The 16,312-nt window shown below is 43.1% G+C and overlaps 1 protein-coding gene across 3 annotated transcripts in view; it reads left to right on the top strand.

The window, feature by feature from the left end:
* KIF6 (kinesin family member 6) overlaps window positions 1–16,312 on the top strand; it is a 381,205-nt gene that overhangs the window by 268,634 nt on the left and 96,259 nt on the right. The window lies entirely within an intron of this gene.

Raw genomic sequence — 16,312 nt, 5'->3', positions numbered from 1 at the left:
GGAAGGTTAATGGGGTAAAGGAAGGATATTGTTAAGAGTATTTTTTTTCCTCCCCCAAGTGTCTAAGTTTTCTTAAGTCCTCTACGCTGCCAGTCACACTATAAATAGATTATCTTTTCTCCGCTTCCATCAATGAAATCAAAGCCAGTTAACATGAATGTTTTAACCTTCCATTTGGTACCTACAAATTCAAATATATCTACATTTAACTATAACCGATTCAGCATAAATTTTAAAATATGACTTTGCGCTGCTGGAAATAATCCAGTCGGGGAAATTGTTCAGGCAGGAGAGAAGGGTTCAGGGAAGAAGGCCAGGAGAGGAGTTTGGGAACCACAGCCCGGGTGAAGGGGGTGGGCTTTGATAAGATGGTGGATGATGTTTAGTTGTTACCAAAGGGAAAGCTTGGACTTCTGGTATACATGAGAGTCCACTGAAAGACATGGTGGTAGAAAGACCCTCTCCTGTCACATTCATTTTCTCAATCAGATGAGGCTGTTACTGTGGAATGAGCCTGGCTGGTGTGGTTGGGAAGCAGAGAACACAGAAACAGTAGAGGCAGAATGACCATTTCAGCCACTGTCTCTCCCTACGTTGCTAACCCATCATTTGTAATTACCTTAAAAATCCTCCTGCTGTGTTAAAGTAATTCTTTCACTCTTAACAGATTGCTGTGGGTGGATTTATAGGTGACTCATTATTACTTATGATGGTAATTATAACATTTTTACACTTTCACTTTTTATAGTATATTCCACATTTACTCATTCATTCTGTCAGAGACTTAAATAAATGATTCATTGCTGCCATATTGTTTTCTTTATTTTTATTATAAAATATATGCACAGAAAACTACATTAAAGACATATGTACAGTTTAACAAATAACGTTTTTAAGAAAAACAATTTTGGCCAGGCACAGTGGCTCATGCCTGTAGTCCCAGCAATTTGGGAAGCCAAGGCTGGCGGATCATCTGAGGTCAGGAGTTTAAGATCAGCCTGGCCAACATGGTGAAACCCCATCTCTACTAAAAATACAAAAATTAGCTGGGCATAGTGGCACCTGTAGTCCCACCTACCCAGGAAGCTGAGGCAGGAGAATCGCTTGAACCTGAGAGGTGGAGGTTGCAGTGAGCCAAGATCGCACCATTGCACTCCAGCCTGGGCAACAAGAGTGAAACTCCATCAAAAAAAAAAAAAAAGAAAAGAAAACAATTTCACTGGAGATCTCTCCTTCTTGCTCATTTATCCAGCCAAGAAAGCTTGTTTGGAGCATCTACTGTATCCCAGGCAGTGAGCTTGGAGCTAAAGTCACATGCCTTTGGGGGCTCATGGCCTGACGGGTAGGGGAGGCAGAGAGGTGAGATATCATGGAAATATTACATCCTTACAAAGGCATTGGATAATTCTAAAATGGAGAGATGCACAAGGTACTGCCCACTCATAACTCCTCACGATACCATTAAGAGATAGCAGTTATTATGTGTTTCATTTTATAGATGTGGAGCCTGAAACTTAGAGCAATATAAATGGCAGATCCGGGGCACACAGCTGGTAGTTGAAACCAGCACTCAACCCATGGCTTCTGCCACCAAGTCCTATCTCCTTTCCCCCACCACTGAACAGGAATCACAGAGCAGCCTGCTGTTACACTAAAGGAAATCTTCAATCGTCTGAAGGAGGGAGGGAAAATTGCCTGACAAGCGTGTGGAAAACTTCATTGGGTCTCTGCCTGGGAATACCTTGGGCAAACAGGGAACTGGTTGAGGGTGCAGTGTCTGGTCCCAGTGGCCACTTGAGCCTGAATGCCCCTGGCAGCCAAAGGAAATCCCCGAGGTCCTGCCTGTCTCCATGCCAAGCCCTTCACCTGGTGGGATCCTCCCCATCCCTGTGGATTTGCCATTCTATTTCCTGTGCAGGAATAACACTGACCCCCTTTCCTCTAGCTCCTGCTTCTCAGTGCTTCTAAAACCTGCTTCAGGAGGAACATTCCCTGAGAAATCCTTCTGCAATCTCATCACCCGCTCCTCTGCTCTCTCCCGGTCATCTATACTTCTGAACCACATGACCTTTGATGCCTTGTCTATCTGCTTCGCCTGCCTTTTAACATAAACTTTGGCCTTCCCATGCCCTCAGTGCTGAGCTAAATTGTATGGTCAAGGACAATATTTCTTTTACTTATCTCCAACTAACCATAGAAAAGGATGTCAATAGCGTAGATACTCAGTGCTTATTAACAGATGGCCTGTTTCGCCAGTTAACTCAGCCTGAATGAATAAACAAATGTTATATTTAAACAATAAAATGCTTTCCAGAGAAGAAGCTATTAGGATACAGAGAGGTCAGAGGGGAAAGGATCACCTCCTGGATGCTTCTCGCCTCTTTTCACCACTATTCACTGGGGGATGGGAGTTTCTTCTCTTCAAAGCCCACATTATTAGAACTTGGGCCCTGCCCCTTCATCTTCTCCGTAGTGCCCCCACTACCCCTCAACTCCAGTCCAATCACCATTTCAAATGTATAACCTATTTAATGTGGAGATTGTTCAGAGCACAATCGCTTTACAGATTGGGGAAAAGATAATTACTGTACTTACTTGAACCTAACAGAGTTCTCTAACCAAAAAGTCCTTCATGGCAGGGTCAAGGATCACGACAAGCCAGCCAGTTCTTCACTTTCCCCTGCTCCATAACCCAGCCCCTGGGCTCTCGGGTGATGCGGCTCCTCCCAGGTGTCAGGTGTCTGGTGCCTCCCCTAGTTTCCTGTTCACAGAGATCTCCAGCTCTTGTGAACTGCAAATTGATGGGTTTTGGTCCACGTTCCAGCTCACAACCCTCCAAAAATTTCCTTTTTTTTTTTTTTTTTTTTTTTTTTTTACCATCTCTGACCTTCTGACCCTTAGGTCTGACATCAGTGGTTTGCTGGTATTTATGAGATCATTTCTAGTTGACAAATGATTTTCACTTAGCAACATGGCATGCAAAAGGAGTGTTTTGGAAAAAGTTGAACTCATAGAAACAGAGAGTAGAATGGTAGTTGCCAGGGGCTGGAGTTGGGGGAAATGAGGAGATGTGGAGCCCAACTTCTGGGGCTCTAATGCACAGCATGGTGACTGTAGTTAACAATACTGTATTGTATACATGATATTTGCTAAAAGAGATCTTAAGTGTTCTCACCACAAAACAAACAAAGAAACAGGTAACTATATAAGTTGATGGATATATTACCTAACTTGATTGTGGTAATCATTCACAACATATACCTGTATCAAATCATCACATTGTAAACCTTAAATATATGCAATTTTATTTGTCATTTATGCCTCAGTAAAGCTGGGGTGGCATGTGCAGAAATAAAAGTTCCATTTCCAAAAAAAGAAAAAAAAGAAAGAGAGTTTTGGAGTTAGATAAACCTAGGATATAGTTATGGCTTTGCCACTTACTAACTGTTGACTTGGAGTCACTTTTAACCTCTTTCAACCTCAATAGCCTTGCCAACTAGGCCCAATACTACCTAGTTCACTAGGTCATTGTAAGAATTAAATAAGACAACATATGTAATGCCTCTAGTACATGCAAAGTTCTCAATAAGCATTAGCTTTCCACCACCACCAATAGAGTTGTGAAGATTAATTGAATTAATATTTGTGAAATAGTGCCTGTCACATGGAAGGCACACAAAAAATAAATTTCCCCTTCCTTTTTTTCCCCAAAACATGAACATAAGCATATCTAAACTCCATTTTGCATCTACTTACTTACAAGCTAAGGAAACAGAATTTTACTTAAATCCATACATATTTCAGGGAAGGGGTATTTTTTGTTCTTAGCTAAAATGCAGTTCTTTAATTCTCTTTTTAAAATGTATGAAAATTGGCCAGACATGGTGGCTAACACCTATAATTCCAGCGCTTTGGGAGGTCGTGGTGGGCAGATCACTTGAGGCCAGGAGTTCAAGAACAGTCTAGCCAACATGGCGAAACCCCATCGCTACTAGTACAAAAATTAACCAGGTGTGGTGGCACACACCTCTGGTCCCAGGTACTCGGGAGGCTGAGGCACAAGAATTGCTTGACCCTGGGAGGCAAAGGTTGCAGTGAGCCAAGATTGCACCACTGCACTCCAGCCTGGGCAATAGAGCAAGACTCTGTCTTAAATAAAATAAAAATAAATAAAATTAAATACATGAAAATACATGAGTCTATAGTGAATCCATTCCTAATTTAGGCATAGATAGAAAATTTGCCTCATTTTTCAGATAACAGGACACGTCAACAATGCTTTAACCACTGCCTCTGAAGCACAGGCTGACACAAGAGCTAATCTCATTAGGGCGGAAGCCACTCAACAGGATCCTGTGAACCATGGCCTTTGGAAGCAGTCCAGGACATGTGAGACTCAGGGAATCCTGTGTTCTGTAGAATCTGGAGCCTCTTTTTTATTTCTATTTATTTATTTTATTTATTTTATTTTATTTTTTTTTGAGACGCAGTCTCACTCTGTCGCCCAGGCTGGAGTGCAGTGGTGCGATCTTGGCTCACTGCAAGCTCTGCCTCCCAGGTTCACACCATTCTCCTGCCTCAGCCTCCTGAGTAGCTGGGACTACAGGTGCCCGCCACCATGCCAGGATAATTTTTTTGTATTTTTAGTAGAGACGAGGTTTCACCGTGTTAGCCAGGATGGTCTCAATCTCCTGACCTCGTGATCTGCCCGCCTCAGCCTCCCAAAGTGCTGGGATTACAGGCATGAGCCACCGTGCCCAGCCAATCTGGAGCCTCTTTCTAAGCTGAAGAAAACTGCTGCCTTTCTGTTCAGGGAGCTGTCAGTCAACCTACAAAGAATTCAGACACACGTGTTCTTCCACTCAGATTCCCAGGATTGGTCCAAATATTGAGCCTGGAATTAGACATCCAGGCTTTTTCAGTGCTGCCACATCTATGGGCTAAAATCAATAGAAAAGACTCAATAGATCCAGTTTGGCCTGGCAGCAGGAGCCACAGCGTGCTGTCTTATTTAATGGAAACATTGCTGGCCTCCAGATGCCTAAGCTGGCTCCAAAACGCAGAAATGCCAACATGACCCAGGCTGCTTTCCAAGCTCAGTGCCTGCGTCTGTCCACGGATTTCTGTAAGAGCCCATGTGGGCACTTTGTCCTGGATGAGAACATTTGCAAAATAAAAACCCCAGAGATGCTAGGTTAGGAAAATGAGTGTTTTCTGCAGATGCTCTTGAGCACCACTGTTTAGATGTCTTTTGTTATTGCTGGCAATCAGAAGCTACCCCAGAGCAGCTGCCATTTTTTCAGAGGCTCCAGGCCTGTCCACTCCCTTGGCACACCAGCCCTTTCTTCACCTGCTCAAGGGAAAGTCCAGGAGGCAGCCGCAGCAGGTGGGTGAATCAGATGCAGTTACCAAGACGAAAGGAAAACACAACCTGCCTTGAGCACTGCCCCGTTCATTCCACCCAGCCCGCGTGGTCTGCACTGCTGGGCCAGTGTGGATTGCCCGTGGGATGTGTGATTTCTGGCATCAGGAGTCAGGAACCCATTTGATTTATTTAGATGTGGTGCTACCATTGGGTGGGTCTCCTAAGGTTTATGTGGCTTTCCACTTCAGATTTTCCCTTCGCTCTCCTCCCTAGAGCTCCTGCCAAGCCTACCATGCTTCAGCCTGGTCCAAGCCAGCCCTGCGAACCTACTAATTAAAGGTTCCTTTGACATCTTTCATGTGGCTACTTAAGAAACTCTAAGGCAAGTCCTGATCTGAGGACTTTAGCCCAGGTGATATTACCTGAGTTGAACATAGCCCTTTAACCTCAAAGCCTTGGGGCACTAGCCCATTCCAGAAATTGTCAATCAAGAGGAGGAAGTAGGTTGAGTGAGTGTCCTTGGTCACCCCAAAAGATCTGATCTCTGGTCTTCACATCTGCAGTCACTTTGGCCGTGGCTTTTTTTCTTCCCCTCATCCTCAGATTTCATACCCTGTGGTACCCGCCCAGCAACCCCTCAAATTGTAGCTGGGCTACACCAGGCCCTTTAAAGTCAGCAGAACCATGACAGATGGCTCTGCTTACTGTGGTGACCTCCATCACCCTGGAGGTGGAGGAACATGAATGGAGGGCTCCTCAGTGATACACGCATGCTAGGGCATGATGCTCCTCTCCAGGGGAGACCATCTGCACATCAGTTCCTGAAGCGATGGGACCAGGTGGCACCGGCATGATGACAGTAACAGTAAATGATGACATTTGCTATTATCAAATGGCAGTTGTCATTTAATTGGTTAGTAATCTGGAAGCTACCTATTAAAGGAAGAGCTTCTATGCCAGGGATGATTGACTGGCAGAGGCTGCTGAAAAGCTGTGCTGAGAACTCTGATGCTATGATTCGTTTCGCAGAAAAGAATGCTGAGATTGGTCAGCGATGTCTTCTAGGGGTATGAAGAGGGAAAGTGGTAACATAGGGTCTGCATATTCAACATCCTTGTCTTTCACGCACCTTTCAAAAACTCCTCCTTCCTAAATCACAAGCATCCTTGTGGGAGGAAGGTAAAGACACTGTCTCCACTGTTCCATCACATCTTTCTGGGAGATGCCTCATTTCTCTTATAAGATCTGTTAGCCCCTAACCCCATTCCATGCATGTATTCAGTCCAGTGTCAGTGCATCCTTGGCTCTCCATCGTCGAAGCTGCTGGCTTGTCCTGCACCTGAGTTTCTGACTGAAGCCACCATTTCCTCTCTATGCCCCTGGAGACATCCAGCACCACTCCCAAGAGTGTGGGCTCACTGACATTCCCTGTGACGTTCCTATCCCTCTTGACCTTTATATTTAATGCTACAGCTCAATAGATTATCCCTTCCTCGGCTCTGCCTTGCCTCTCTTCTAAATCCTTATTTCCTTTTCCTCTCATCAGCCCATTCATTCTACCTTCTCCACACGCTCAGGGACCTCGGTTCTCTCCGACTAAAGAAGAGAAGGGAGAGAAGACCAACAGGGGACAATGAACAGTGAGGGAGTGCTGGATTCCAAGGAGACAGGGGTTTGGAACACACTGAAATGAAATTCTCTTCTAATTATTTTGGTGAGGATATTTTTGTCTATTTCACCTAAGTCAATACTTACCAAGAAATTTCACTTCAGATAGAAGGTTATTTCAGGCACCATACAAAAAACACACTTGATCCCTGCCCATTGCTTCTCATTCTTGTATGCACCTCCAGATTCTACATGTTGTAGGTATTCATCATACTGTGGTATCAGAGCTGTTCCCTTACCTTCAATTTAAAGAGCTTCCACTATTGAGCCACAGAGTATAATCATCCTTCAATATGATTCCCGTGAATCATCAGCTTCCTTCCTGCCTTAGCAACCCATACCCCCCACCCAGCTCTGATCCTTCTCATGCTTTCAGTCCCAAACAGTGTGTTCCAAACCCCCATCTCCTTGGAATCCACCCCCCTTCTCATTGTTCATCGTCCCCTGCTGGTCTTCTTCTCATCCCTCTCTTCTTTAGTCAGAGGGAACTGAGGCCCCACGCGAGTGCATGTCTCCCAAGGAAAATATTTTTTTGGCTCCCACTAGGAAATCATTTTTCAGCATGAATAACACAACTCTCTCCATCATTGTACTTTTGTCAATTTTTGAGCAATAGCTTAAGCAGCAGTAGGTTGTTTAGGAGCAGCCAGGAAAATAAGCTCTGGCCCACGTACCCCAGACTAAAGGAAATCAGACAGCAGGCCCAAAGGCAATAGCATAAACTCTCCACTTCCGATGTTTTTCCTTTCCATTTGGTTTCCATGGGACTCTGTGTTGGGGATGGGGAGGGCTTCCCAAAGTACCAAGTTGTATTCGTTAGCAAAATAAGGAACTGAATTTCAGGTTGACAAAAAAAAGAAAGCATTAAGAAGTGGGTAAGGGACCAGTGCACAAGAATTTGGATGCCTAATGTTTCAGAAACCCAACCCCGAGGCTGATGTTGAAAGCCCCTTGTTGACCATTTCTACCTACGTGCTCTGTGACCACTATCAAAGTTCAGAGGAGGTTACACCTTTGGGACTTGTAAATATTTTCCATCCAACTTACAACCCAAATTGCAATGTCATCTTTTGGAGACTGAGACTCAGAAATTCCTCTCCTTTAGGTTTTAAGTGGTTCTGTAACTCAGCAAACCAGCAGGCTTCTGTTAATCATTCATATTTTCAGGGATCCAGTGCTGGGACCTGTGATTAAAATTCACTAAAAGCAAACAACTAAGAAATGAGCTCTAGAAATGAGCATGGCAAGTTCCCAAGGTCCTCAGCTCTGATGAGGAGCTGAGTCTGACAGACTAAACAAAGTTGGGAAGAAGATAAAATGTATGTCTTTGAAGTACCTCTTAGCTAATTGTCAATAAATTGTGGAATTTTTCTTTGCTAGCACTGAAATAATGATACCTTCAAGAGTATAGTCTTGTGTCACTTAACAACTGAGATACATTTTGAGAAATGCATCATTAGGTGACTTCATCATTTTGTGAACATCATAGTGTGTGCTTAAAGAAACCTAGATGGTATAGACTACTACACGCCTAGGCTAGATGGGATAAACTAATGCTCCTCAGCTACAAGCCTGTACAGCATGTTACTGTGCTGAATATTGTAGGCAACTGTAACACAATGGTAAGCATTTGTGTATCTGTACATAGAAATGGTACAGTAACAATGCAGTATAAAAATAAAAACACCTGTATAGGGCAGTTACCATGAATGGAACTTGAAGGACGGAAAGTTGGTCTGGGTGAGTCAGTGAGTGGTGAGTGAATGTGAAGGCCTAGAACATTACTGTACACTACCGTGTACTTTATAAACACTGCACACTTAAGCTACGCTAAATTCCTTTTTTCTAATATTTCTTCAATAATAAATTAAACTTAGCTTACTGTAACTTTTTTATCTTATAAACCTAATTTTTTCAACTTTTTAACTCCGTAATAACACTTAGCTTAAAACACACATTATACAGCTGTACAAAAATATTTTTTCTTTATATCTTTATTCTATCAGCTTTTCCCTATTTTAAAATTTTTTTTTTTTTTTAAGCTTTTAGACTTTTTTGTTAAAAACGAAGACACAGTGTCAGGACCATCAGTGTCACTGTCTTACACCTCCACACCTTGTCCCACTGGAAGGTCTTCAGGGGCAGTAACACACATGGAGCTGTCATCTCCTATGATAACAATGCCTTCTTCTGGAATACTTCCTGAGGGACCTGCCCAAGGCTTTTCTATAGTTAACTTATTTTTTATAAGTAGAAGAAGTACACTCTAAAATAATGATAAAAAGTATAGTATAGGCCAGGCGCGGTAGCTCACACCTGTAATCCCAGTACTTCGGGATGCTGAGGCAGGTGGATCACCTGAGGTCAGGAGTTCAAGACCAGCCTGGTCAACATGGTGAAACCTCGTCTCTACTAAAAATACAAGAAGTTAGCCGGGCGTGGTGGCAGACAAATCCCAGTTACTCGGGTGGCTGAGACAGGAGAATCGCTTGAACCCAGGAGGCAGAAGTTGCAGTGAGCCAAGATCAGGCCACTGCACTCCTGCCTGGGCAACAAGAGTGAAACTCTGTCTCAAAAATAAATAAATAAATAAATAAATAAATAAAGTATAGTAAATACATAAATCAGTAAAATAGTCATTTATTATTATGTACTGTATATAATTATATATGCAATATTTTTACACAACTGGCATCACAGTAGGTTTATTTATACCAGCATCACCACAAATATGTGACAAATGTGTTACAGTATGACATTATGACAACTATGACACCATATGGGACCACCGTCATACATACAGTTCGCCATTGATTGAAGCGTCTTTATGTGGGGCAGGACTGTAGTTGCATTTTTATAAAAGCTTCTTGGAGTTGGAATTCATCTCTAATGGTAGGCCAGTAAGCATGGTGACATGTACTGAGGAGAAGATGGTGTTAAACTTCTAAAATCATACCATGTAGGAGATGAAACTGTCAGTAGCATGGTGGCAGAGAGAGACAGAGCAATGGATACATGCCTCATTTTTCACACCATCACAATATGCTATACCAGAAGGAAAGACATTAAGCATCTAAAGCACTTTTTCATTCATTCATTCATTCATTCATTCATTCAAAAGATATTTTGTGTGCCAAATATATTATAGTGCTCTTGTATGCCAAGTACTATCTGGATTCTAGAAATATTGCTGCAAACAAAACTGACAAAAATCCTTGCTTTTATCCAAATTGGAAAAGAGAAAGTCAAACTATCACTGTTTGCCAGTGGTATGATCTTATACCTAGAAAACCCGAAAGACTCCTCTGAAAGATTGCTAGATTTGATAAATGAATTCAGTAAAGCCTCAGTTTACAAAATCGATGTACACAAATCAGTAGTACCGCTTACACCAACAAGGACCAAGCTGAGACTCAAATGAAGAACTCAATCCCTTTTACAATAGCCACAAAAAATATATAAAATACCTAGAAATATATGTAACAAAGGAGGTGAAAAATCTCTACAAGGAGAACTACAAAACACCGATGAAAAAAACATAGATGACACAAACAAATGGAAAAACATCCCATGCTCATGAATCAGAAGAATTAATGTTGTGAAAATGATGATACTTTTCACAAAATTAGAAAAAAAATCCTAAAATTAATATGGAACCAAAAAAAGAGCCAAAGCAATCCTAAGCAAAAAGAACAATTCTGGAGGAATCACATTACCCGTTTTCAAATTATACTAAAAGCTAAAATAACCAAAACAGCATGGTACCGGTATAAAAGTAGACACACAGACCAATGGAACAGAATAGAGAATGCAGAAATAAAGCAAATGCTTACAACCAACTGATCTTTGACAACGCAGACAAAAACATACACTGGGGAAAGGACACTATATTTAATAAATGGTGCTTGGAAAATTGGATAGCCACATGTTGAAGAACAAAATTGGATCCCTATCTCTCACCATATACAAAGATTAACTCAAGATGGAGTAAAGACTTAAATCTAAGACTTGAAGCCATAAAAATTCTAGAGAAGAAAAACCTAGGATAAACTCTTCTGAACATTGGACTAGGCAAAGAATTCATGACTAAGACCCTAAAAGCAAATGCAACAAAAACAAAAATAAATAAGTGGGGCCTAATTAAACTAAAAAGCTTCTGCACAGAAAAATAAATAATCAACAGAGTAAACAGACAACCTACAGAATGAAAGAAAATATTTGCAAACTATGCATCTGACAAAGGAGTAATATCCAGAATCTACAAAGAACTCAAGCCAATCTGCAAGAAAAAAACAAATAATTCTATTAAAAAGTGGGAAAATGACATGAAGAGACATCTCTCAAAAAAAGATATAAAAATGGCCAGCAAACATGCAAGAATGCTCAACATCATTAATTATCAGGGAAATGCAAATTAAAACCACAATGAAATATCATCTTACCCCAGCCAGAAAGGCCATTAATAAAATGTCAAAAAACAATAGATGTTGGCACAGATGTGGTAAAAAGGGAATGCTTATACTCTGCTGGTGGGACTGTAAATTAATACAATTTCTATGGAAAACGCTATGGAAATTTCTCAAAGAACTAAAAGTAAATCTACCACTTGATCCAGCAATCCCACTACTGAGTATCTCCCCAAAGGAAAACAAGTCACTATATAAAAAAGACACCTGGATGCATATGTTTATCACAGCACAATTTACAATTGCAAAGATACGAAATTAACACAAGTGTCCATGAACTGATGAATGGATAAAGAAAATGTGGTGTGGATTACTGCTCAGCCATAAAGAACAAAATAATGTGTTTTGCAGCAACTTGGATGGAACTGGAGGCCATTATCCTAAGTAAAGTAACTCGAGAACAGAAAACAAAATACCACATCTTCTCACTTATAAATGGGAGCTAAGCTATGGGTATGCAAATTTGTACAGAGTCGTATAATAGATATTGGAGCTCAAATGGGGGAGGTTCGGGGGGTGAGGGATGAAAAACTACCTATTGGGTACAATGTACACTATTCAGGTGATGAGTGCACTAAAATCCTAGACTTCACCACTATACAATTCATCCATGTAACCAAAAACCACTTGTACCCCTAAAGCTATTGAAATAAAAAAAATTTTTTTAAATACCTGCCCTCATGGAGCTTACAAATTCTAGAAGTAATAATAAAACATATTAACAGATGAAGTAAACTATGCAGGTAGTAAAAAACATATATGGTTCTGTTTTTCTGTGATATTGTAAAAATAAATCAACATTTTAGATAGAGAGGCACTAATAAGAGTACGATCTCATGGGTAAATCTACTATTAATATTACGAGGTCATTTCAAGCCCCACCACCTTGCCCTCTCTGTCGGGCCTGCTTTTCCTGGAAAAACTGATCTAAGAGCCGAAATGACTGCCTCTAAAAGCTGGGCATTTTTCACCCCTTTATAATCACTTATTTATCTAAGCCTCAGTTTCCTCATCTATAAAATGAACTTATTAGCAGAGATCATAGAGAAATTTAACTGAAATAATATGTAAGAAAGCGCATGATACTATCCTTGGTATAGAGTATATAAGAAATGCATTTTTTAATCACATAGAGATCATTTCTATTGGATGGCAGAGCCACCCATATTAATCAGGTTGCCTTTTTAATCCACACTCCATCTCTGCCCCCTCCACCTGGAATCTTCTTCCACATCTTCTCGACCTGGGAAATGCTGCTCCATCTTCAGGATCCTTCTGGATGAAGCTCACTTGCTCCCTCCTGCTTGCAGCCTTCTCCCACTCTCGCTGAGAGTCCCTGCCTCCCTCCGTCCCTCTCCTGCATGCTGGACACATACCTCTCTACAGCAAGCAGCAACCTCCACTGTAGATATTTGTTCACTTTTCTTGTTTTTGTTTTGTTTTGAGATGGAGTCGCGCCTTGTCGCCCAGGCTGAAGTGCAATGGCGCTATCTCGGCTCACTGCAACCTCTGCCTCCTGGGTTCAAGTGATTCTCCTGCCTCAGCCTCCCAAGTAGCTGGGATTACAGGTGCGTGCCGCCACGCCCAGCTAATTTTTTTTTTTTTTTTTTGTATTTTAGTAGAAATGGGTTTCACCATGTTGCCCAGGCTCATCTCGAACTCTGGAGCTCAGGTGAACCACCCACCTCAGCCTCCCAAAGTGCTAGGATTACAGTCGTGAGCCACTGCACCCTGCCATTTTTCATTTTTCTTTCTCCCTTACTGAACTTCGAATTCTTTAAATCAAGGATCAAAGCTTTAACGTTCAACTTTACATCTCTGTCACATGCCTAGCACAATGCCTAATATAAATAAATACTTCTTGAGAGAATAAATAGATGATTGTCTCATTAGCAAGGTGAGCTTTTAATCACCCTTTTTGCTTCTTTGCTCTTTCTCTTTCAAATGCATACAGTGCATGCTGAGGGACAGGAACTGCCATAGGAGAAAGAGCCTGTTTTCTAAATCCTCAGAGGGATGAGGAAGTGATTTCTTCAGTAAATAAAAGCTGTTCATTAACTTTGCAGCCGATCCCAAATTGGGGTGAGAAGTGGTATATTAGTGCAGTCCAAAGGAGCTGCGCATGAGCTCTGAACAAGCAGAATGGGGATGAGCAAGGGTAGGGCCAGGCTGAGACCTGGGCTCACACATTGGAGCTGCCCATGAGTCCTTCCCATGTGCCTCCCTCTGTGGACCTCAGCCTTGCTCCAAGTGGTGGCCTTGAAGTCTCTACAGGCATCCTGGCCTTGCCGTGCCTCTTTGCCTTCCGGCTATGTTTCAGCCACCTCACCTTGGCCTCCCTGAGTGGACATTTGGCAAACCAGCTGACAAGGTTATAGCCATCATTCTAATGTCCTTCACCTGTGGTCACCACAATCAAAGAACTCCAACTCCAGAATACTTTGTCCGTGATAGAAGAAAAACCAATGTTATGTTCCTGATGATAAGCCCTTGGCACTTCAGGACCCCTAAGTGCCTTTTAAGCCACCAAGAGTATTAAATCCTTCCAGTGTACTTTATTCTATTGTAAGTCTTTGAAAGTTGGCGAAGCATGTAGAATATGTTATGCTGCTGGCCCCGAATTTCTTAGTAGGACCTTCAAGACTGTACCCAATGATCCCAAACTGCCTGCGCTTGTCTCCTCTGTGCCCTCCACATCCTATCTGCTGCCACCGCCCAGGCCCCAGTGCACCTCAGGGAAGGTGTGTTTCATGTTGTTTCGTGTTTTCATATTGTCATTTACTTTGGTGTTGTTGGTTGTTGGGAATATAGTTAGTCCCAGTGGGTTGCTCCATGCATTGTAAGTTCTCCCAGGAGTGGCTGCCGCCACAGTGCCGTGGGCTCCGGCGTGGTCCTTTCCACCCAGCTGTCAGTTCACACTGTCAGCTCTGCAGAGAAAGCAGAGCCTGGGAGGGAAGAGGCTGTGAACCCTTCTTCCCTGCAGCTTAAGCAAGCTTTCACTTCCCACCCCCACACCCCTTTCACCCACCACCCCCACACCTCTGTTGGTGGAAGGCTGCTCATCAGCTCCCCTGCGGGGGGCAATTTGGAGATCCCACAAGCAGGCTGCAGTGTGGTCTCTGTGGAGCTTTTCTCTTCCCATCTCCAGTCCAAAGTCTCATTCCCTCTACTGCCTGTTATTATTTTATTATGTAGCAAAAGGCATGCACTGTTAGAACTGGGTGCAGGGGAAAGGTATGGAATGAATCCGCTGGCTCCTGATGGGCTCTGCTGGTGGAACATGCCCCTCAATGTCTCTCATGCATCAGGGATCATCTTTCCGTGTCTCACACAAGCGGATTCCCAGGCCTACCCAATTCTAGAGTGTGCAAGGCAGATGTGGAGACAAAGCCAAGTCGTGCCCATTTGCTTCTGATCGGAAAGGGTGGGGTGTCTTTGTGTGCCTCACCATTTAGACATTCTTCACGGTGCTATTTTTATCAACAGTAATCATTAAATTGGTGTCAGATGGGCTAGTCCAGTTACTCACCCTTAGGATGGGTGATGGGACTCAGAGAGTTTTTCCAGGCAAGAGGAGATGTGGTATGTGGCCCATACGAAAGCCTCTGTGGAACCCTTGTACTAAGAGTGAGCCTCACTAACCCTGGACTGTGTTCCCGCAACAGTGAGAGCAAGGCTCAGCACCACCCAGCTTCATTCTCAACCTGATTCATTTAACAGATATATGTTGAGCACCTTCTAAATGCCAGACATTGATCAAGACACAAGGATTCACAAAACAAACAAAATACCATTCTCTACCCCCTGAGAAGCTTACATTTCACCAGAAAGGATTGTCATGTGAAGCGGCAGTGTCCACTGGGCTGTGTGTATTATAGGTGTATTGATAAGGAACATGGTGGAAAGAGGGTTTGTTCTGCCCGGGCTTTGACGAAAGCTCCACGGAGGTAGAGTTACTGGAGGAAAACATGAGAAAAGGCCTCCCGGGCAAAGGAACAAGGGCAGAAGCATTAAAAAAAAAATGGCTCTGTAGATGCATCCAAAATCCAGCGGTGAATTCAGCTCTCACTGAGGGGTCCCAGGCACACGTCTGCACTGACCCTCACTCTGGGAGGTGGGGAGGAGGAGAGCCTGGTGCTGGCTGTACTGACCGTGGGTTCCAGAAGTTGAACTCTGAGAACAGGGCTCAGCAGTGAGGGTTGGCCTTTGTTGGCAAAGGCGATACAGGATATTGAAGTTAGAGATGACCTAGGGACCCTTGCCATGGCCAGCTCATGGGTCTTGTGATTGAGAACCTAACTCCTGAAGAAGAGCCGAGACCCCCTCACCACAGGAAACAAGAATGAATTGTTACACAGAGACTAAGAGCAGAATTTTCTAGATGCTATCTTTCAGTTTGGATTATAATTCCTTTAACTAAATGCCTGGAAATGTAACAGAAAAACAAAATAGGGCATACCAGGGAGCAATGTGGTACTGAACGATGGTAAGAAAATGCATTTGCAGACCTCCTCGGCAATCCAGGGCTTGGCGCTCTGGTTTTCATTTCCTCCGAGCAGGCGTTCCAAACCCCGCCCCCCGTGAGTCACATGGCTGTACAGGCACAGTCCTGCGGGGTGCAGCGGATGGCACTGGAAGGGCCTCCTCAGCAGGTTGGTAGCCAGCTGGAAGAGCCTGGGGCCACCTGTCTGGTCAGAGTCTCTCTGCTGTGGGCCTCTTGGAGCCAGGGCTGGTTTTGTGGTCTGACTAAAGTGACAATGAAATTAATAGGATCCTGATGCTGTAACTGAGGCCATTTCCCTGTGTCTCCAAA

This window comes from Symphalangus syndactylus, chromosome 23 (genome assembly GCF_028878055.3).
Source record: "Symphalangus syndactylus isolate Jambi chromosome 23, NHGRI_mSymSyn1-v2.1_pri, whole genome shotgun sequence".
NCBI lineage: Eukaryota > Metazoa > Chordata > Mammalia > Primates > Hylobatidae > Symphalangus > Symphalangus syndactylus.
Note: the sequence above shows the minus strand (reverse complement) of the source record. Positions and strands in the feature narration are given on the sequence as shown.